This window comes from Macrobrachium rosenbergii, chromosome 53 (genome assembly GCF_040412425.1).
Source record: "Macrobrachium rosenbergii isolate ZJJX-2024 chromosome 53, ASM4041242v1, whole genome shotgun sequence".
Taxonomy (NCBI): domain Eukaryota; kingdom Metazoa; phylum Arthropoda; class Malacostraca; order Decapoda; family Palaemonidae; genus Macrobrachium; species Macrobrachium rosenbergii.
This window is the reverse complement of record NC_089793.1, coordinates 3,378,007-3,402,823: the sequence shown is the minus strand read 5'-3', so window position 1 is coordinate 3,402,823 and position 24,817 is coordinate 3,378,007. Positions and strand designations below refer to the sequence as shown.

At 36.8% G+C, this 24,817-nt stretch overlaps 1 long non-coding RNA gene across 1 annotated transcript in view; it reads left to right on the top strand.

Annotated features, from left to right (window-relative positions):
* The window catches only part of LOC136834214 (uncharacterized), an 83,447-nt gene extending 80,481 nt beyond the window's left edge, over positions 1 to 2,966 (top strand). The window contains exon 3 of the long non-coding RNA XR_010851689.1: positions 2,905 to 2,966. This is a non-coding gene — a long non-coding RNA (uncharacterized lncRNA). The remainder of the gene's footprint in view (positions 1 to 2,904) is intronic.
* Positions 2,967 to 24,817: the final 21,851 nt, after the last annotated feature.

The following is a 24,817-nucleotide window of genomic DNA, read 5'->3' as shown; positions in this document are numbered from 1 at the left end:
GAATGAAGGGAAAGTGGGCGTGTTTGATTTGTGTTCTCTTTCGAAGGGACGCGCCTAGTTTTGACAAACACCCCCTCGGCTCTCAGAGACGGTTGGTTTCGGCGTTGTTGCCAGCGGCCTAAATACTCGGAAGGGGAACAAAAAAATGAGGCAAAGAAGGGAAATGGAAGCAGGTCTGCTAGAAAAGAAGGCCACCTCCAGCTCCCGCTCTCTTATTCGGCGGTTCTTGTAACCAAGGAGATGCCCAGAACTTATATATAGGTGAAAACAATATGCTGGCATAAAGGAGGACGAAGGAATACAACGCAAAAAATCAGGTTCGGCGCAGGGAAAGAAAGAGAGAGAGAGAAAGTGATTTCCCTGAGCGACGCTCACCAGAAGACTTTGTGTATTTTTTCATGTTTTCTTTCACCAAGGAAGATCTCGCAGAAGGAAACGCGGAACACGCGTACGTCTCCGCGTGAGGGGCGAGTCTTGCGTCTGCCCAGAATCACGAGTGCTTCCAGCAAGTGCCCTCAATCTTTCAGGTCTGCCGATGGGCAGGGAAGAAAAGTAGGCCTTTTTTGCTCCTGAAACAACAATCTCTCACATCTCGCTTTGATGTCATCATCGTCGCCGCGTTGTTGTTGTTGTTCCTCCTCCTCCTCCTCTTCTTCCTCCTCCTCCTCCTCTTCTTCCTCCTCCTCCTCTTCTTCCTCCTCTTCCTCCTTCTCTCGTGTGCAGCCCTCGTGAGTGGTCCTCGTGCCTTCGGCGAAGTTCGTAGGTCGTTCCTGCGTCCGCGTGAGCTGATAGTCTCGAGCGCGTCTCGAGGGATCGGAAAGATCGGGACTAGATCAAGAGATTTCCGTCAGAGAAAGAGAGAGTGGTCAGGCTTGGCTATGAGGTCTGGCGATGAAGGAGGCAGCCCTCTCGTGTTTGGTTCCATTGTTTCGTGGCCAACTGGAATGAGGAAGTTGCAGGAGGAGGAGGAGGAGGTAATGGTGCTTCTTCTTCTTCTTCTTCTTCTTCGTATACGCTGGTGGCGCAGGAGTTTTCAGTTCGGAGAAGGGAAAGAGGGGGTGGAGTGGGGCCCTCCTCCTCCTCCTCCTCCTCCTCCTCCTCCTCCTCCTCCTCCTCCTCCTCCTCCTCTTCTTCCTCCTTGGGGACCTTGTTAGAGAGGGGAGAGGAGGGAGGGAGGGGAGGACCTGTTACCTCTTTGAAGAACGGGGTGGTGGTGGGAGTCTTACGTATCCAAGTAGGAGTCTCTTGGAATAATGATGTTTCGAAAGTGGGATAGACTCGAGTCATATATCAACCTGTTATTGTTGTTGTTGTTGTTTTGGTGGCTAATATTCGTACCTCTTACTTTCCTCTCTCCCCCGCCCCCCACTCCAACAAGCCATTCAGCAGAAGGATAGAGGATTCGCTTGGCTGTGACTCTCGTCGCCTTCTGCTTTCTCGTGTGTAAACATATCTTTCTTTACTTCCTGCAATATTTGTATCTCTTTGCAACAGAGACTTTCCCAGGACTGAGGATACAAGTGGGTCAGTTGTTTTATACTCATATATATTTTTCTTGATGAACTGCACTCCAGAGGATACAAAAATCTTACTGTAATATGCAAAAGTCAGACCAGCGTGTTAGTCAAACAGTTTTAACAAGAACAAAATAAACGAGGACAAATTCTTCAGTTTTGAACAAGCATAATGGTCCTTCAGATTTTTGTAAAAATTTATGAACTTACGTTTAATTTTGGTTTAATTTTGACAATACTTTGACAAACCACCGAGCTCTCTCACTGTCAGAATTGTGCAATTTTCCATGTTTTTATTTTGGCGTCTTGCTGTGTCCCCTTACCTGTGGTGTCTTGTCTGAAGAGTACTGTACTGCCTTAAAATGGAAGACTGCAGTATCTGCAAAAATACAAAACTGGGGAAAATGGTAGATACTGCAGTTTTCTCTGGCCTTACTACAGATTTTGCAGATACTGCAAATGGGACCCCCTAAATAAAGCATTGAAGAATCATTCTGAAACTGCAGTAACTTGTGTATTGGTGTTTCACGAGCCCAATAGGTGGCATATGTCAATTTAGAAAATTTTGCAGATACTACAGTTTTCCACTTTAGGGCAATGTACTGTATCATATTGAACACGATGATTTAAATCCAATTACGATTTTTTTTTCCTTTCCACATTGCCGTGCGCTTTCATAGAGTAAACCTTAATACCGATGCGGTTTTTTTTTTTTTACTGTTCTTTTTCTCCATTGGCTGAAAATACTGCCCCAAAATGGAAAACTGCAGTATGTGCAAAATTTTCGAAATTGAGATATGACAGCTATTGGGCTCATGTGGTGCACTGTAGGCATTACTTAAGGTTATTTGCAGCGTGACTTCGGCCCCTAGCTGCAACCCCTTTCGTTACTTTTACTGTACCTCCTTTCATATTCTCTTCCATCTTACTCCCCACCCTCTCCTAACAATTGATTCATAGTGCAGTTGCCAGGTTTTCCTCCTGTTACGCCTTTCAAACCTTTTACTGTCAGTGTCCATTTCACCGCCGAATGACCTCATAGGTCCCAGTGCTTGGCCTTTGGGCTAAATTCTATATTTAACTCAGTTCATATGGTAATATGCTGCTTCACGTTCAAGGCACGCCAATTTCGTCAGATCATTCTGAAGGAAAGTAATTTCTAAAAAAAAAAAAAAAAAAAAAAAAAGTCATTAGTGTTCATCTGCCCTTTACCTAGGTCACCAAAAGACAGGGTCACTTTTGAAACATTTTCTGCGAATGATCAAAGGTTTGCAGTTTCCTTGTATGACATAACTCATGTGGCTACACTTTTGCCAAGCAGTGTGCGTATTTTGAAGTTTCCAACCTAATGTAACTTTTTTTTTTACAAACATGTTTTTCTTCTTTGCAGTGTTTGTGATAAAGCAGTGAATTTGTGCCTTTACCGGAAACAAAACTACTCAGTGGAGGGTGAGTGTTATATGACCCAAGTTCCTTGTATGTTATATATATTACACTGTGTATGTATATATATATATATATATATATATATATATATATATATATATATATATATATATATATGTATATATATATATATATATATAATGTATGTAATATATGTATGTATATATATATATAGATAGATAGATAGATAGATAGTTATGCTTTTAACCTTAGACCCTTCTGCATAAACATAAACAGATATCCGTAAGATAAGGAAAAACGTCAAATGTTTTGGCAATAAGAAATAACAAATGACGAACATCACAGAGCACCTCGCCTCGCAAAAGATTATAGCTCAGGCGTCCTTCCTTTCTCTGGGTGGGTTGCTGAGCCATCGGGAATCTTTTGCCATTTCGACACGTTCTATTTTTAGAAGGGAATGATGGCTAATGAGACTAGTGTTCATTTTATGCTGAACTTATCTACAATCGTTTCCCGTTGTCCATATTTCTTCGTACTTTAATCCCTTTGATTGTGGGTAGAATATAATCAAATTATTTTCCTGTTTACTTTGTATGTCATGCATATACATTCACACATACACACACATATACATATACATATGTGTGTGTATATATATATGTGTATATATATATATATATATATATATAAATAGTATATATATATATATATATTATCTATATATATATATATATATATATATATGTATATTATATGTGTGTATTTGGTTGCACAACATTCAAAGTGTTTTATGGGCCTTTTATCTTCATTATACTGTGGTATTACAGTAAAGCCATTTATATATTCATATATACACACACACACATGCATATATATATATTTATATATATATATTACTATATATATATATATATATATATATATATATATATTTATATATATATATATATATATATATATATATATATATATATATATATATATATATATATATATATATATATATGTCTGTCCATGCGTGTTAATAGTGAGGGTTTTTAATAGGCGACATTGACAAGAATCTCTTTAGGGGAGATGCCCAGCTTTGTGACCTCTTTTTAGTTATTTTTTTTATCCTTAACAAAACTCGGGATGGGAAAATTTTTGCTTGCTTATTCTTAGGCGCAAAATGCTATTGCCATGCATAGTATTTTGACTGTCATAGATGCTTGGGATGCTGGCCAGTGGGTTTATGAATCTCTCTCTCTCTCTCTCTCTCTCTCTCTCTCTCTCTCTCTCTCTCTCTCTCTCTCTCTCGACTCTCCTCGACTCATGACTCCCTGAGTGACTCAAAGCAACATAGGTCCAAAGTTTTGCTTCACGTATCCATGAGTCATAGAGAATGAAAGTAGTAGATATATTATGATATGCAATGTTCCCGGGCTCTCTGAGACAGCCTTCTAAGGTCCGTTTCAAATTTCTAGAAACTTTCACCATTCTTTAAAGCTTCTCTTCATTATCACCTATCATAATTGTATCATATGCTTTACCCATTCTCATGTCCTCCAGATAGTCAAGGAGACATATACAAAGACGTCTCTTATTTATTGCTGGTCACCAGTCCACTTACTGACCAGACCCATTGTTGCTCATATTCCTTAAAAAAGCCAAGTTAGTCATAGATTAAACCTCAGGCTAGATTTAAATTCAGCCTGAAAGTGCTCGTAAGAATGATTTTATGATGACGGCGTCACGGTCTTAGTGGTCATTGATACCAGAGGGTCGATGAACTCTGTAAAGGATATTATTATTATTATTATTATTATTATTATTATTATTATTATTATTATTATTAAAACTAATGATTATAAAAATTATAAAGTAATAAAAATAATAAAAATAAGTAATAATTATAATAATAATATAATATTATTATTATTATTATTATTATTATTATTATTATTATTGTGGAAAGAGAATCATTATGTAAATATTTACCAGTAAACAAGTTATACACAAGAATCTTGTGGGTTTCTCTCCCATCTTCAGAAGAAAACTGAAAGAAGTTTTTGTTTGGTTCATTATTATTATTATTATTAAAAGTAATGATTATAAAAATTATAGTAAAGTAATAAAAATCATAATAAAAATAAGTAATAATAATAATATTTATTATTATTATTATTATTATTATTATTATTATTATTATTATTATTATTATTATTATTATTATTATTAGTTTAACCTGACAATTGTGATGTAGACTGTGGCCGCAATGAAAGTTTTAGCATTTCTCGACGGACGTTTAACTACAGCGGGTCAAAAAAAAAAAGAAAAAAATTCGGAGAGGAATGAACTGTGTCCTCAACTTCCTGGTTCACCGGACCGAAGAGAACTTTATCGCAGGGTAGGTTTGGAAGGGGCAGGAACCACTCGCAAGTCCCCTTTGAACTGGACACGTGACGTTGTGGTAGGACATCGCCCACGATGTCCCTTCTTTTTTTTTTTTTTGGTGGTCGCGGTTGTAGGAATTTCGACTTGTAGACAGAAGTTGTTGCCCTCGGGTCGTCTGTCAACAACCGTCGCTGGGCGGTTGTTGACGCAAACTTGACTGAAAGAATGTAGGGGTCATTCCCGAGTTCCAGGTTTTGGTTATGTTCCTCCCCCCATCCCCCTCCCCCCTGGGGCTGGTGGAGGAGGGAGGGAGAGACGAAGGGCGTGGGGACGAGGGAACCAGTGCTACATCTCTGACATTTTGTTGAAGCTTCTTGCTTTTGCAATTTCTTAAGTTCTGTATTGTCGTAGGTTATTGCGCTGGTATGCAGATTGTAATGTCGTGATTACGAGCCGTGTGCTTTTAGATTAGAAGTATTGGATGTGGTCATGTCTGTATGTTGTAATATTTCTGTCTTTAATAATAAAGAAAGAACTTAATGAAAATGTGACTGGTGTGTATCAACGTCATTTTATCAGGTGCTGCATTTGAGTGTCTTATAACAAAAGTTATTGAAATTCTTTGCTATATACCATAGCCCCAGTAACGTGACCTTTCCTATATATATATATATATATATATATATATATATATATATATATATATATATATATATATATAATATAATACTGTATATATATACATATATATTTGTTTTATGATAAAGTATGTTTATTTTTATTAATTTTTGCTATCAATGGTATGCACTCTTATTTATTGCTAGTTTGTTTATGTATTAAATGAATGTTCTCTCTCATTTTTTTTCTCGTTCGTTTCTTAGGGGCATTTTCTTCAGTCTTTCTAATCCTTCCGTGACGATGTGTCCTCGTCAGTAATAATAATAATATAATAATAATAATAATAATACAATAACTAGGTCTGAGTCTTGTGACTGATATAAAGATGAAGCTTTCACTGAAACAGTGCTTGACAAGGAAGTGTCAGCGAGGGAAGAAAACACGTTTTCTCTGAAGTTTTCCTCATAGACATTATCCGTGGTATGACATGGTGAAAGAGCAGATCAGGGAAGAGTGGCGCTACTCTCTCTCTCTCTCTCTCTCTCTCTCTCTCTCTCTCTCTCTTCCCAAGACGCTGGTCTATTGTTAGCAGTGACCCGGTGCTTGTATCTTCCACTAAGCAGAGTCACAAATCGTGACCTTTGAGGCTCGTGACAGGTCTGCCCTCACGTGTTGCAGGGTGTCATCTTGGGCAGTGCACCCTGCAGTGCTATGTGGCACTTAAAAAATGTGACTTCTTCTTCTTCTTCTTCTTCTTCTTCTTCTTCTTCTTCTTCTTCTTCTTCTTCTTCTTCTTAAAAAATGTGACTACTTCTTAAAAAATATTTCTTTAAAAATGTGACTACTACTTCTTAAAAAATGTGACTTCTTAAAAAATTAGACTTTTTTTTTAAAATGTGACTTTTTTTAAATGACTTCTTAAAAAATGTAACTACTACTACTTAAAAATATGCGACTTCTTCTTCTTCTTCTTCTTCTTAAAAAAATGGGATTTCTTCTTATTAAAAATATATGGCTTCTTCTTTTTCAAAAATGTGACTTCTTCTTCTTCAAAAATGTGACTTCTTCTTCTTAAAAATATGTAACTTATTCTTCTTCTTCTTCTTCTTCTTTCTTCTTCTTCTTCTTCTTCTTCTTCTTCTTCTTCTTCTTCATTCTCTGTTTTTCTATTCATCTGTCATTACTTCTGCTTTCGTTTCTGTTTTGTACGTAACTCAGTCGTCTTTTTCAAGATTACTGTTTGTTTGTTCTCTCTCTCTCTCTCTCGTCTTTAATTTCCACCCTTCTATTCTTCTCATTACCTTCTTTTTTTCACGGACCTTTGCTTCATTGGATCTTACTGAAGCAAAACAAGAAATTATTATTTAACAAGTCTTCGCGGAGATGCGAGACTTTCGTCGTACCCAACTGCACTCTTGAAATGCAGAGAATGACTTAAAATTCTGCTTGAATCCGGGTTTTATGGATCCTCAGAGGCTTTGGCATGCCCACTTCTAACCTCCCCTCTCCCCTTGCGGTTTCAGTGGGTAGGATTTGCATTCATTTCCAGCTCAGTTTTTTTGTTTATTGAGTAACTGTGCTAACGTCCTCTTAATGCCTCGTTTTGAGCGTACTGAAATTGTACATCTTCGGGGGGATAAGTTTGTATCCTTTGCATCCTTAATCATCAATAAAGAATGTAAAGGATACAAGCTTACCTTGTATTTTTTTTTTTACAGTGATACTAAGTGATACTAGGACTTGCTGCCATTTATTGTTTACTTTCTGATATTAGCTTGATGAGGACTGCTTAGATACTTTATATTAGTATATATATATATATATATATATATATATATATATATATATATATATATATATATATATATATATATATATATATATATATATATATATATATATATATATATATATATATATATATATATATATATATATAGATATATGTTTATATGTATATGTGTGCATATGGTGTGTGTGTGTGTGTGTGTGTGTATGCAATGTATGATATCTGTAAACAAATCTGTAACCTTCAAAATATCGTTGAATGGCGCACCCATATAACTTGAAGTTGAATTGCCATAGTTTTTTGGTTCATTTCAGTTTCACCTCTGGAGTCATACACCTAAAATCTCGACTTTCGAACAGAATTTTATTTTCATTTACAATATCCATTGTCTCTATGCAGCTTTGTGCATTCACGTGTAACTGAAATTCATAGACGTTCATTTTCTGTGACCTATTTCCTTTTCTTTGGTTATTTAGAAGTTGAAATTTTATTTGACTTTGAATTATCTTTTAAAACTTGATTTGACTTTGATTTCTCTTTAAAAATCCTTTTTCCATCAGCCCGTATTTTTATCATCACCTTTCTTAACTATTTAGAAGTGCTGAAGATATATATATATATATATATATATATATATATATATATATATATATATATATATATATATATATATATATATATATATATATATATATATATATATATATATATATATACAGTATATATATATATATTTTTTTCCTCATTTGTTTCCCTATTTTGTTATGCTGTCAACCTTCAAATTTTTCTCTTTGTTGAAATAAGATGATTTATTATTATTCCTCTTTATTTATTATTTTTATTTGTTTCTCTTTCTTCTTTGAATGTATTCCACCCGAATCATTCGTTGAATTTTACACACAGTCGCTTCGTGACGCGTATCCAGACGTGAGTTAGATTTTGTTGTGGTTGTTTATATATATCTCGACTCCGGGTTTCTTATGCTCTCCTGACAAGACCTCCTCCTCCTCCTCCTCCTCCTCCTCCTCCTCCTCCGCTACTTCTTCTTCTTTTTGAGATCAGTATATATAAAAAATGAGGCTTTTCAAAAAGAGGTAGAGAAAGAGGTAGGTATGAGGGGAATAGCGTCCTCTTTTTTTTTTTCTCTCCGACTCTGAGCATGCGTTGTCATCTCGGCAGTATTGTATGATAAGCAGATTGTCATTAGGGCGAAGAAGAAAAAGAAGAAGCATCTTTGTGATGACTAGTGGCCTCCTCCTCCTCCTCCTCCTCCTCCTCCTCCTCCTCCTCCTCCTCCTCCTCCTCCTCCTCCTCTAACTGCCCCCGTCCCATATCTACAACCTCTTCGGTAGAATGTGTTTCTGTGAAAGAGGCCGTTTCTCAAGATTACTCTACTTAACTGTTGCTGAGGGGAGGTCTTCTTTGCAGTAAGAGACTTTATTCTGCTTTTGATTATATTCTAAGACTTGTTTGTCTTATTAGGACGAAGGACTACCATCCAAGACTCCGCTTTCTATTCTAGAACCCCTGGTTTACTTCCAGAACACTGAATCTCCTTCTAAGACTCATGATATATTCTAGGACTGCGGGAGTCTTTATAGAACTCTGCAAACGTTCTAGAACACGAGCTTTCTTCTGTAGTTCGAGGCTGACTCCTAAGACTAATGCCTGTTCTCTGAGGCTCTCGGCATTCCTCAGGGTGGGTATCCCTTTGGCATTCCTCAGGGTGGGTATCCCTTAGGCATTCCTCTGGGTGGGTATCCCTTTGGCATTCCTCAGGGTGGGTATCCTTTGGCATTCCTGGGGTGGTATCCCTTTGGCATTCCCCAGGTGGGTACCCTTGACATTCCTCAGGGTGGTATCCCTTTGCATTCCTTGTGTGTATCCCTTGGCATTCCCCTAGGTGGGTATCCCTCGGCATTACTCAGGTGGGTATCTTCTTTAGCACTTCAGATGGGCATCCCTTGGCATTCTCAGGTGTATCCCCTTGGCATTCCTCAGGCGTGGTATCCTTTGCATTCCCCCAGGTGGCATCCCTTGCATCCTCAGGGTGGGTTTCCTGACATTCCCCAGGTGGGTATCCTCAGGCATTCTCAGGGTGGGTATCCCTTTGACATTCCTCAGGGTGGGTATCCCTTAGGCATTCCTCAGGGTGGGTATCCCTTTGGCATTCCTCAGGGTGGGTATCCCTTTGGCCTTCCTCAGGGTGGGTATCTCTTTGGCATTCCCCAGGGTGGGTATCCCTTTGGCATTCCTCAGGGTGGGTATCCCTTTGGCATTCCACAGGGTGGGTATCCCTCAGGGACTGTTATATACCAAGAAAGTGGCTTACTTCTAGAACTTTGTATTCCCGTCTGCCTCTTCCCTTACCAGTCGCTCTGACCATCTCACATGCCCGAGGGGTTGTACAATGCCATGAGATGCCACATTCTCAAGGGAGCCAACAATATCCTTTGGTGTATGGCAAGAATGATATCACCGGAACCGTGCTGACGTCAGCGGATGATGTCAGCTGCACTGCCACGAGGGTAGGGTCCTGTATTTTTAGGTGTCCGAGTGCTGAATTAGATTCACACAAATAACCGATGGTAATGTTCCATGCCCTATATATGGTCTGGTCTGTTCTGTATGTAAGAGACATCTCTCTCTCTCTCTCTCTCTCTCTCTCTGTGTTTCTTGGGGTTGTATTTTTAAGTATCTGTGTGTTTAAGAAGACTTTGTACAAATAATAATTGACACTGCTTCCTTTCCCTGTATTCTATACTGTATAGTTATGAATCTCTCTCTCTCTCTCTCTCTCTCTCTCTCTCTCTCTCTCTCTCTTCTCTCTGCCCGTAAAGCACACACACATATGGTATTTATTTGTCATATCGAGGACTGCATTTGCTTTAATATAAAGGAAAATAATATTGTTGCAATCTAAAAATTGACTATGACGTATCAGTAATAATAGCTGTGATATATTCTATCTTCCTTAATACGAAAATTGGCACTTTTCGTGGCTGGAGCAGGCATTATCAAATTGTGTATTTTAATTGTTCCGTTTTTCTAGTTTTTTTTTTTTTTTTTTTTGCACATGTATTTGCTTCTTAAGGAAAAACGAGTGTGCATGTTGTTTGTATGCAATCTTAGTATTGGTGATAATGAGGATTAAGTTCTGTTTTGAGAATGCCATTATACGAAACTCCCTTTTCATCTTATTTCTTTCTAATCTTAACGAATGGTTCTGTAAAAAAAAAAATTAGTATTTCTAGTTTTCTGTTAAAGAAAACTATTGTGCCGGCTTTGTCTGTCCGCCCGCACTTTATTCTGTCCGCACTTTTTCTGTCCGCCATCAGATCTTAAAAACTACCGAGACTAGAGAGCTGCAACTTGATATGTTGATCATCCACCCTCCATTCATCAAACATACCAAATTACAGCCCTCTAGCCTCAGTAGTTTTTATTCCATTTAAGGTTAAAGTTGGCCATAATCGTGCGTCTGGCAACGATATAGGACAGACCAACACCGACCCGTGGTTAAAGTTTCATAGTCCTCGGCTCATACACCATTATACTGAGACCACCGAAAGATAGATCTATTGTCGGTGGCCTTGATTGTACGCTGTACAGAATTTCTTCGTCGCATTTTTAATTTTTTTGTTTCTAATTTCGAATGATGAATTTCGATTGGGAAATGGCATGTCTTTTTTTTTTTTTTTTTTTTTTTAAGATGTTCCTTTCAATAAAGTCACCGTGACTGACGTCACTCCATCCACGTGATTCCTCTCGAGACCGTGGCGTCTCCTTCCCGCCTTCCTTTTTCCTCTCCTGACTTATCTTCCCACTCCCTCCTCCCTCCCCTCCTCCTTTCTTTTTTTCAGAATGCCTCCACCTTCTCCTCCTCCTCGTCTTCCTCTTGATTGCCTCATTCTTTTCCTCACCCTGCTTGTCCTTCCTTCAAATTCTTCTCACCAAATCAACTTCATCCTGCAAGTTCTCCTCCTCTTTCACACAGATTCCTTCCTCCTCCCTCCTCCTCCTCCTCCTCCTCCTCCTCTCCTCCCTCCTCCTCCTCCTCCTCCTCCTCCTCCTCCTCCCCTCCTCTCCTTTTCTCCTCCTCCTCCTCCTACTCCTACCTCTTCCACCTCCTCCTCCTCTTCCTCCTCCTACTCCCTTTTATCCTATTCCCTTTCCTCCTACTCCTCTTCCACCTCCTCCTCCTCTTCCTCCTCCTACTCCCTTTTATCCTATTCCTTTTCCTCCTCCCTTCCTCCTTTTCTCCTCCTCCCTTTCCTCCTCCTCCTCCTCCACCTCCTCCCTTTTCTCCTCCTCCTCCTCCTCCTCCTCCTCCACCGGCGTTATCGCCTGACCCAAAAAGACGGAAAGAGAAAGGCCAAGCAATGGAGAGAGAGAGAGAGAGAGAGAGAGAGAGAGAGAGAGAGAGAGAGAGAGAGTCTGAGGAAGCAGCAGGCTCGACAACGATATATTCTTTGGTTATTCCTGTTTCCTTTTACATATGTTCACAATATTATCTCTTATTCTTTTGTATTTTCTCTATTATTTTTTTATTTCCTTTTTGTCTTTTTTTTTTTTTGTTTTCTTATTCCTCTCGATTTGCGTAAGGATTCTGCTCTTAAGAAGCTCGGGCGAGATAACGTCAGTCGGTTGTCATTTTGGGATTCCTACTCGATCTGCCTCCTGCATCGTAGCAGCGCCGCCGCCATTTTGTTCTGTTATGTTTTCGTTATGTGTTGTTGTTGTTGTTGGTGGTGTTGTTGTTAAGTTGTTGTTTGTTGTTGTTTGTTTTTGTTGTTTTTGTTTTGGTGGCGGAGGTGGGAGTTATGGAACTGCAGTTCGTGATAGATCGTTCTCATTTCCTTCATTATTATTATTATTATTATTATTATTATTATTATTATTATTATTGTTGTTGTTGTTTTTGTTATTATAATTACTATTATTATTATTATTATTATTATTGTTGCTGTTGCTTTTGTGTTATTATTTTTACTGTTAATATCATTATTATTATTATTATGGTTGCTTTTGTTTTATTACTGTTATCATCATTATTACTACTACTATTATTATTATTATTATTAATATTATTATTGTTGTTGTTGTTATTGCTTTTGATTTATTATTATTATTATTTTAATTATTATTATTATTATTATTTTTATTATTATTATTATTATTATTATCATTATCATTATTATTATTATTATTATTAGGGTGTGTGTTTATATATATATATATATATATATATATATATATATATATATATATATATATATATATATGTTGAAGAGATGGATGAGGAGTTGGGAGTGAGGAGTTGGTATCGAGTGATTGAGGAGTGAGTTATGAGGGTAGACGAGGAGGCTGGTCAGCCGCCATTGTTTGCCTTTTTTATTCATTTATTGTTTTGTTAAGGCTTTTATTTTTGGGCGAATGGGAATGGAGGGGGATGGATGTAATGGGTCTGTCTCCATTTCCTGTTGTTTTTCATTCATTTATTGCTTTTGTTTTCATTCGTTTTGATTTTTTGGAGCTGGAGTTATTCTCTTGTTATTTTTTCTTATTTTTTTCATTTATGTGTGAGGAGGTTTGGAAGTTGTCATTACCCCATTAATAAAAAGTTTCTTTGTAGTGTAATGCAATAAGTTTAATTGCTGTGTAAAGGTACTGTGTCATTTGAATCATATGAAAGTAGAGAGAAGAAAATAGAAAAACCAAGGGTACTAAGGTGAAGAAATAATCTATAAGTTTTGGGTTTGAAAGGGAAAGCATGGCCTAGTAATCCTCATTAGGTGATATATATATATATATATATATATATATATATATATATATATATATATATATATATATATATATATATATATTATATGTCTATATATATGTTTACATAAATATATATTTATATATATATAAATGAATATATATATATATATAAAATATATATACAGTATATATATATATATATATATATATATATATATATATATAGAGAGAGAGAGAGAGAGAGAGAGAGAGAGAGAGAGAGAGAGAGAGAGAGAGAGAGAGAGAGAGAGAGAGTTGGTTCAGTGGGTATGGGCTGTGATGAACTGCCCTCCATTATGTCTCAGTTTCATTCATTTATCCCTTTTGTTTTTATCTTTACGTAAGGAGGACTGGATGGGCATTGTATATAGAAGGGGGTTTGGCATAGGGGGTAGGGGGAGGAAGGCATGAAGGAGTTCTGTGCGTTCTCCAGTTTGTGAGCTGGGTTGGCCGACATTGCCTGTATTTTTAGAAAGCTATTTATGCGTGGTTTCTCTTCACTGTACTGACGGGGATTGCTGTTGCTGTATTTATGTAATTATTGCTTTTCCTTTTTTTTTTTTGTGAGGAGGACTGAAGGGATAACCAGTAATGAGAGGGACCAGAGGCTGCATTTACATATTGATTGTTTGATTGATTGATTGTTCTCGGCTTCATTATTGCTCGAAAGCTGGTCGGGAAATGTTGCTGCCTACAAGCCTTAACTTCTGTATATATGTATCTGTATATATATATATATATATATATATATTTTATTATCGACTAAAAATTCCTTCGGTAATCATATATGAAAAATATTATTTCTCTGAGGTAGAGCTGAAATAATATTAAATATAAAGCTTAGGGGAATTTGAATCACGGTGATGTGATAAAAATGTCATATATATATATATATTAAGGATATATATATATATATATATTTAACCCATATATTATCAACTAAATATTATCTATGTATGCATAAAATATATTATTTCATACATAATATATATATATATATATAGCTATATATATATACATATATATGTATTTGTACACAAAAAAACATTATATATATACATATATATATATATATATATGACTTTTTATCACATCACCGTGATTCATATTCAATCAGTAAGCTACAAAACGTCCTTTAATATCTAATTAATCTACTGAAATATATATATCATATATGTTACCGAAGGGGAATTTTAGTCGATAATGTATATATCGTCCTATGGGCTCGAACCACCAAAGATAAGAACTGTTGTTTATATAGATTAATAAAATGCGTCCACTGTATACCTAATTTTTAAATTTATGATATGGAAAGGAGAATATATAATCGTATAATGATCAACACCATTAGAACTGCTGACATCATTATTATGTGTACAGGATTTCCTATGTAAAGTTCTGTATCCTAAATCATCCACGGAGCATTCCTCGGAGATTCAAAGGCATCACTCTCTTTTTTCGAAAGCAATTGTTGAGCTCGTTATTCAAGTCCACTTTCTATCTCACTTCACGTTCTTCGCTCCCTCGATACTTGTTTAGCTCTTCGTATATATCTCTCGTTCTTCCCCACCCTGGGGTATCCCCTGTCGTAAAGGAGAGAGAGAGAGAGAGAGAGAGAGAGAGAGAGAGAGAGAGAGAGAGAGAGAGAGAGAGAGAGAGAGAATAATCTCACTTGTCATGGAAACCAAAAACGTGATGTTCGCCTTTGGCTGACAATGTCTCGTGAGGCCTCGTCGCGTTTATGCTCATTTTTTATTTTTATTTTTTTATTAACACTGACCATTCCATTAACATAAGACCGTTACATGTTCAGTGACGCATCTTCGGTCACACACACACACACATATATACATATATACATATGTATATACAGTATCTGTTGCGACTGTGGTGTTGCATTCACCGTTTTCTTTTCTCGTTTTCATTGGCCTTCTTTATTCGAGTTCCTGTTTTTACCGTTTATTATTCGTCTCGTCGTCCCCCCCGCCCCTTCGCATTGCGTGACCTGGCATTTATATAACCCTTCGTTTTCCCTGTGGTTTCTTGGGGTTGCATTCTATTTTTCTTTTTTGTCGTATGTCAGTTGTGGTGTCCACTTTCCTCCCCCTTTCGTTTTTCAAAGTTTGTTATATATATATTTATATATATATATTATCTATCTAACACTGTTTTATGGTCTGTCTTTTGTTTGTATTTCCTCTTTGTTTCATTTCCGTGTTCCTGTTTTATGAGTTTCATCTCTGCTCTTGTTTCACACTTTCCTTTGTGGATTGTCACTTCTGTTTCAGTTTCCCACTTTCTTTCGTAACCTGTCATTACTGTTCCTGTTTCCCACTTTCCTTCGTAACCTATCATTTGTTTCAATTTCCCACTTTCCCTCATAACCTATTTCCCACTTACCTTCATGACCTGTCATTTCTGTGCCAGTTTCCCACTTTCCCTCATAACCTGTCATTTCCCACTTTCCTTCATAACCTGTCATTTCTGTGCCAGTTTCCCACTTTCCCTCATAACCTGTCATTTCCCACTTTCCTTCATAACCTGTCATTTCTGTCCTTCATGACCCTGGTTTTCTTTTTCCTCATTTCCCACTTTCCCTTCACCTGTCATTTCTGTCATTTCTGTTTCAGTTTCCCACTTTCCTCATAACCTGTCATTTCTGTTCCTGTTTCCCACTTTCCCTCATAACCTGTCATTTCTGTTTCAGTTTCCCACTTTCCTTCATAACCTGTCATTTCTGTTCCTGTTTCCCCCACTGCCCTTCATTTCTGTTCCTGTTTCCCACTGTCCTTCATAACCTGTCATTCTTGTTTCAGTTTCCCACTTTCCCCTCATAACCTGTCATTTCATCTTGTCCTTCATAACCTTCATTTGTTTCAGTTTCTTTCCTTCATAGCCTGTCATTTCTGTTTCAATTTCCCTCCTTCTAACCTGTCAGGCTAGTTCTTTTAACGCCATTTTGTATGTCCTTCCCTTTAATTCTTCATCTTGTTTCTGTGTGCATGTCCTTCTGTTCTTTAATTCTTCGATCTTGTGTGTGTGTGCGTGCGTGTGCGTGCATGCGTGTGTGTTATGAGTATTTCTGCGAGTAAAACCGGCCTTAGCGATACCCAACCCCCTTTTTTCTGCTGCGAAAAGGCGACACAGTTTGAGTATTGGTACCACTCGCTTGTGCCTTTTCGCTGTCGGGACTTCCTCGAACTGTTTTTTCCCGGTGAGGTGATCCACTTCTGTTTTGTAGGGCGGTTCCTTAGCTGGAGACCTCGTAGGGTAGAACGAGGACCCGCTTTGTCTTAGTGAGACCTGGTAAGGTGGTGTTATATTGGGTTACGTAGCAAAAGTAGGTTTCAGTGACACTTCTTTGGAATTCAGTCGTGTTCTTCTTGACCTGTTTTTGTTGCAGATTATGTTGCCGTATCTTACATACGCGTATGTTCTATGTACGTTTTGTGCCATGTACGCATTCCGTGTACGCCACACTACGTGTACCTTAGGGTGTGCGTCATAAGTGCTTATGTTGCGCCATGTGCGTTTCTATGCACGCTCTTCGTGTTTATCTTATCTAAAGCACGTTCTGTGTACTTAATCTTTGTGTATCTTATGCCATTTATGTTACTCGCGAATACCTTTCGTCATGTTCGAGATATGTGGTACCTGTGATCAAGATTCATGTCATCTATATATATATATATATATATATATATATATATATATATATATATATATATATATATATATATATATATATATATATATGTGTGTGTGTGTGTGTGTGTTGTGTTTGTGTGTGTGTGTTTTTGTGTGTGTTGTGTGTGTGTGTGTCTGTGTTCATCGTTGAATATTCAGTAGCGTAGGATGTTTCAATTAAAATGCACAAAAACTATGAAAATTCAACAAATCTACGGTTGCTCTACGAAGGATTTCAATATACGTCAATCATTCGACCAGATGGTTTTTTTTTTTCCCCTTTTATCATTCATTCATCTGTGGTAGATCAGCATCTTGCGGTCAGTTACGTGATCTCTTTAGGTCCAAGCGGCGACAGCGGGGATCTCCCCTTACTATGGGTAGGAGAGATACGTGACTTTGTTGCGCCTTACAAAGTTTCTTCTTGCATTTTAATACATTTTTATCTGTTTGTTAATTTATTAATTTATTTTTCCCTTCTTTCTGTATTCTTCTTTACCTTCTCTTACTTCATAATGAGCAACATATTCTTTGGAAGCCTGAATTTCGAGCCAGGCCGCTGTGGGCGGGCTCGTTCCATATGAATAGGGTTTTGCTTAAGAAAAATAAAATAAATAAATAACATGTCTAAGGCTTCGAGCTAACTAGGGTTGAGGAGTACTTCAATGCATGTTCTAAATATATTAAATTAAAGTGTTCCTGTTGTCGCTTGCTGCAATACTTTCCCATGCATAATGATTTCAAGTATGGGATGATTCTGTCTGACATAATTTGTTCTTGAAGCTTCTCCGATTTTTCCCAGCGGCTCTCATGGGTAGGAGTGTGGCTGAGTTGAAGTAGATCGTGATTTTTGTCATCTTTAATTGCTCTTCGCTTAACCCATTGTTCAGCAATCTTTTACGATGATATTGTTCACTGTAACTAAACACCTCGGTCTTAATGACAGCAATGATTATAGAGCGGTGATACTGTCTGTTCTAGGAATTGTACTGATGTCTTTCATCTTCACAATATTTAGCTTGAATAGTGAAACACTCGCTGTTGCGTTCTCGTGTATATTCCTAGATTCTTCATCCAGACCTTCCGTTAATATGTAGTGATTTGTCATTGTGGAAGGTAGTTTATGATTGTTGGGCTTTCTGAATACCTTCCTTCCTTTGGTAATCTGCATTGCAGCAGATATTTAAAGTTCAGATTTTTTTGTGAGACTAAGGGAAATTCTTTCATGTTAAGTACCTACGAGCGAGGAATGTTGTTAAGAATTAGAGGAAACGCTAGAGTGCTGTAACGGATCATTTACTTGAATAGGTTCTTGGTTATATTAAAAAAAGATGGATACTTAATTCGAAGTCTGAAGAATGAAGATTTCTTCTGTTTGGTACGCCAAGTAAAATTCTTGAGTTTTTCCAGTATTTCAAACTGCCTAATGGAAAAGAGACGGCTAGCTTTATGACTGATCTTATCATGAATGATGCAGTCTGTAAATCAGTAAATCACTGTAGTTCATATTCTCCTCACTATCTTCCATAGCAGAGCTAATCTTGCCTGTGTTTCTCTAGCTATTCATTCTGTGCTCTTAAGAGTGGTGCCTGCAATGACTCCCAGGTGTTGAGACCAATTAATCTTGCTTTCCCTTGTCAAGGCCACTCTGAATAAATGGTAATAAGTAGTCTACAGTCTCCTGATTTATTGTTCTTTCAGATGCTCTTGATGTACATTGTAATTAAGACGATCTTGATTTATTTTCCATGCAGTAAGTGGCTTGGTTTATTGACTAGAAGCGAAGTTAGGATAAGTTTTAGTTAACGGTCAGACGATGAGAGACTTGCATTTCAGCGTGTGGAACGAATTTTTTGGTTTATTGTATAGATAGACAAGGGGGAAGTTGGTTTACTGTCCAGTCAATAAATCAGTTGTTTTATGTTGTCAAGGGAGAACTTGGTATATATTTAAACGACGACCCTTTTGGATTTTACACTGAAAAAGATTTTATTTTCAAGAAGTGAAGCTTATTGTGTACCTTTCAGGCAAGGTGTGGCTTCGTTTATTTTCCAAAGACTCAACTTGGTTTGTGGTACATTTATTGTTTGTTTTTTCGTATTGATTCTTGTTTTCGTCTTCTTCCATTTTAGACTCTGGAACTCATCTTCCTAACCAGTATTAGCGAAGATCTATTAATTTGTTAATTTGAATTCTGCCCTCTTTTTCACCGTAAGAATGTGAAGTCCATTTTGATATTCTTGGTGATCTGGATAGTACAGTTACGAGTTCCTTGCTTAATGTATTTACTCTTTTGAGGTTTGGATGAGAGATCTATTGGAGCCGCCGCCTGTTATCATTAAATAGTATAAATTTAAAAATTATATATATATATATATATATATATATATATATATATATATATATATATATATATATATATACACACACATGATAAATATATGTATGTATATATGTTATATTTTATATATTTCTTAGAGAGATAGAGAAAAGATGTATTATGAAAACATTACTTTTTTCTTCTGTTTTCGGTAGTTTATTTATTTTTTTTTTTTATTAAAATAATCTTAAAGTTTGTTACATGTGAATATATTATTCTTCACTTCCTGGTCTTTTTGCTCTTTTCTCCACCTCTTGTTATTCTTCTTTACAAAATGCCAGAGGAACTTCAGTCTGGTAACTTCGACCTTGCATTACAAGTCTTCCCCTCCCATCTACCAATACCCCTTAATGTTACAAGTCTCACCCCATCTACCAATACCCATAATGTTACAAGTCTCCCACCATCTACAATACCCTTAATGTTTCCTCTGTCTACCAATAATTTCTTAATGTTACAAGTCTCCCACCCCATCTACCAATACCCTTTAATGTCGGAGTTTCTCTGTGCCAGAATAGTTCATGGTACCGAGTTAACAGTTTCCCATAGGAAAATATCTTTTATTAAGACATAATAATAATAATAATAATAATAATAATAATAGTGGCTTTTATTTCAGCTCAAGGCCATATACATGGAATATGCAAAGTAGAAACAATACCATACACAATCTAGATACACGAGATAACATGATAAAAAATGTTAAATCGGCAATGTGAATCATTGTTCGTTTTATCCCAAAAACTTACCATATATACTAATGAATGTGAATCACTGTTTTATCCCAAAAACTTGACGTATATACAAATAAATGTGAATCACTGTTTTATCCCAAAAACTTACCATATATACAAATGAATTTGAATCACTGTTTTATCCCAAAAACTTACCTTATATACAAATGAATGTGAATCACTGTTTTATCCCAAAAACTTAGCATATTTACAAATGAATGTGAATCACTGTTTTATCCCAAAAACTTACCATATATAAATGAATGTGAATCACTGTTTTATCACAAAAATTTATCATTTATACAATGAATGTAATCACTGTTTTATCCCAAAAACTTAGACTTCCCAAAATATCCGTATCCTCCAACAAATCACAATAAATCACAGCTTCCGGCATCCAAATTTGATTTAACTTGGGAGAATCACGAGGTACCGCCACGCCCCTTGTAAGGTTTTCTTCCGCCGATGGGAAACTGAAGGAATCTAGTATTTATTACACTAAATTACGAACCTATTAGAGGTGTGACGTCAAACAATCAACCCATTATTGAACGTGACGTCACGACTGGGAAAGCTTGGGCCCGGTAAATGGAGTTGTTTTTCAATTGTGCATGTAGTGGAACTCTTACTAATAATACCGTATATTCGTCCATGAAGTGTTAGTTGAGGAAAACTGAAAAAAAAGGAACTCAAAAAGCGTCACAATTTCTCTGCGTCATGATATCTTAGTCTCCGATTATAATGTGTGAATTCCGTTTATTTACTCACATCTAAGGCACCGACATCCCGATTTTTTTTTTTAATTAGAATGCTGAAAAAACGCTTACGTATTTCCGTCCTGGAAAGAAAATTCCCCACCGGATCGTTTTCTTTCATTTGAATGAGAAAATAATGTATTGCATTGTGCGTTTCATTAGTTTCTTAACACAGTTATTATTATTATTATTATTATTATTATTATTATTATTATTATTATTATTATTATTATTATTCAGATGATAAACCCCCTTTCATATGGGACAAGCCTACAGGGGCCATTGACTTGAAATCCAAGCTTCCCAAGAAGTTACAGAAGACAATAAGGAATACGGAAAGACGAAGTCAGTAATTAGAAACGAAGAAAGATAAATTGACAAATAATAAATAAATAAATTATTAGAATACAAGGTGAATTTCTTAGGGTAGTAATTGAATGCATTTAAGCTTGAACTTTTGATGTTCTAAATGCGCGACATCCTCAGGGAGGCTGTACCACAGTCCAACGGTGTGAGGAATAAAAGACCTCTGGAACTGAGAAGTTCGATACAGCGAGGCAGATTGACTGCATACTGGTACTGCTATTCAGCAAATCTGGTCGCTCTCGGCCCGAAAGGAGGATCAGGGATCAGCGATGAGAGCGAAAGTTGGCTTTGTTAAAACACAACCCGTGAAAAATTGACAAAACGAGAGACCATCCTTTGATGGTCCAAGTCGTAACTGCTGGTCACTTTAGCCTCTGAGAGTCTGGAGAAATCGAAGTGTTTTTTTTTAGAATCGAGGAAAATACCAGCAGCCCGCCACGTTTTCCTACATTTCCTGTCTTCTTCTTCTTCTTCTTCTTCTTCTTCTTCTTCTTCTTCTTCTTCTTCTTAGGTATTGCCATCTTGAGTACGCCTAATAGCCTTCGCTCAAGAACCGTGACATTGATTGCTGGCAGCAAGAAAGGTACGTTACGCTCGGCTGGCGGCCTTCAGTTGCTCCTTTTACGTCATTCATATAACTTTTATTTATGTAAAAGGAAACGGCCTGCTTACCCTTTTACTTTTTTCTTTTTTTTTTATTATTAAATAGAGGAGGGACTGGTTGAACTCTCGTACGTTAGGGAAGGGTCCCCGATAATCCACACTTGAAAGATGAAAATGCTTGTTTTTTTTTTTTTAATATTGGGTGATACGAAGCATAGCTTTGTATTTTTCTGTGCGTATCGCTTGTAATGCATATCTGCGCGCGCGTGCGCGTGTGTGTGTGTGTGTGTGTGTTTACGTGTATGTCTTCATGTAATGATGCATGTGCTTGTATGAGACAGACCTAAGGGATAATGTTTTCAACTTATTTATGTGCAACTTTAAGCAGAATGGAGAACACGCAACTCCTTCAACTGAAGAAAAACGAGTTACGGAAGCAACTTTGTGTCTATGTTTACTATATGTACATCTACATTCTTAACTCTCGCTTAAAGATTAATAGAAGTTTACTCACGCCTGGAAGACGTGTTTTCTCTTTTAATACTCTGAGTTTACATCTGATGCCTTTACTTTTTAGCCTGGCTGAAAGCAAAGTCGATAAGATTGTAATTCAGTAGTCAACGCTGTAGCTTAATCTTATAATCACTCGTTGGTCTTCAAAAGAGTTTCACTAACGTATTGGTCTCTCCTTTAGTTTGTTGAATGACAAAGTGAATCACTGTATCTCAAACTCTTCATCTGGGCCTTAAGTAACCAATTTTGACACGCTTCCCCTCCCTCATGTATTTCAAGCTGAGAGCTTTATTTTATATGTCTATATGTCTGCATAATTTTTTTCATTTTTTTGCATAATTTTTTTCACTATTTTTTGCATTGTTTTTTTTTTTCACTGATTTTGCCTGTATAGTATACTAACTTTTCACTTAATTTTTTAGGCGTTTGTTATTTTCTATTTTACTGTTATGACGTTATTAATTTTTAGGCGTTTCTTACTTTCCTGTTGTACGGTTCCTATGTTATTTACTTTTGACAACCGGTATTGTCTTCATGACCATCATCCTCCTGCCCTGATTCGAGCTCCGTAACCGAATGTGAAACTCCTGATCGTTACAATGGAAACATTTCACCTTTTGTCCTTTCCACGGCGCCTTTCGTGATTTGTGATAAATTACTGTCGAAAGAAGCCAAGTTCCTTTGTTTACAATGTCGAAAGACCGGGGGCTTAGAGGCTACCCAGAGATGATGAGGAGCCTCCCTTGCATAAAGTGGGAAAGTCTTTTGAAGGGAAAAAAGCAGTACTCACCGAAATGAATAAGATATCTGTTTGCTGTACATAAATGTGTCATGGTCATTTCCGTTTCACTAATGTCTAGATGCTTGTATTCACCCGTGATTTATTGATCGATTACCGATGACTGTTTCGTGTCCGTTTCCAAGAACGAAATGATATTGCTCCAAGCCATTTGGTATTAAATGTATCTAATGTATCAAAATAAATCTGAACACATGTGAATGAAACCTTGGAATATATTACACATTACGAAAGCGGGCGAACTCGCCTCATACACCGTACTCCAAGAATATCTCGTGATGCATCGTTTTTTTTAAAGGTTGTATAAAATCCACTCGACGAACAGGTGTGCTCCTTCGAGCGATGAATGGCGTCATGCGGGCCGAATAATTGCTTTGACGTCAGCGGAAGGGGTGTCGATGTCTTTGATGAATTTTCCCCCCCACCACCACCACCACACCTCACCCCCCCAACCCAACCCCCAACTTCTTTCTCCTTCCTGTAGTAAGTCGGCTTCATGTATATAATCTCGGCGGAAAAATAGAAAAGTAGGCGGCACTAATCGATGGTAAAACTAGCTTTGGTTGTAAGTACGATTTTTTTTTTTTTTTATTTCTGATCGGTAACTACAGTTGTCTTCCTTCTGTCGTTACTTGACGTCAAGGTTAAGAGATGTAGGGTTTATTCATGTGTTGAGCTTTTTGCTTATAATCCCCATCTGTCGCTGATATGAGCTTTCTTTTTAAACTTATTTTTATATTTCTTCAGTCTGCTAGATAAAGGACAAGAAGTCGAAAGGCCTTGCAGCACTCCATTGTTTCTCTTTCCTTCGTGGATTTTGTTTTTATTTATGTATTCATCACGTTCTGTCTTTTCGTGATTCAGTTATATATATATATATATATATATATATATATATATATATATATATATATATATATATATATATATATGATTATATATGTATGTTTGTGTATATGATTGTAATAACTATAATGTCTCTTTAACTTTATTGAGGTTTCTAGGACCTTAAGAGATCCTTTCATAAGAACTTTCTGAGATCCTTCACCAACTTTCTGAACATAGTTTCATTATATATATATATATATATATATATATATATATATATGAGATCCTTCATATATATATATATATATATATTCATAATCCTTGATGTGTCACTTCTGAGATCCTTCATAGGATCTTTCTGAGATCTTCAGGAGCTTGAGATCCTTTCTGGAGATCCTTCATTTCATTGGAGCTTTCTGAGATCCTTCATAGGAACTTTCTGAGATCCTTCATAAGAACTTTCTGAGAACCTTCATAAGAACTTTCTGAGATCATTCGTAGGAACTTACTGAGACACTTCATAGGAGCTCTCTGAGATCCTTCATAGGACCTTTCTGAGAGCCTTCATAGGACCTTCCTGAGAGCCTTCATAGGATCTTTCTGAGATCCTTCGTAGGAAGTTACTGAGACACTTCATAGGAGC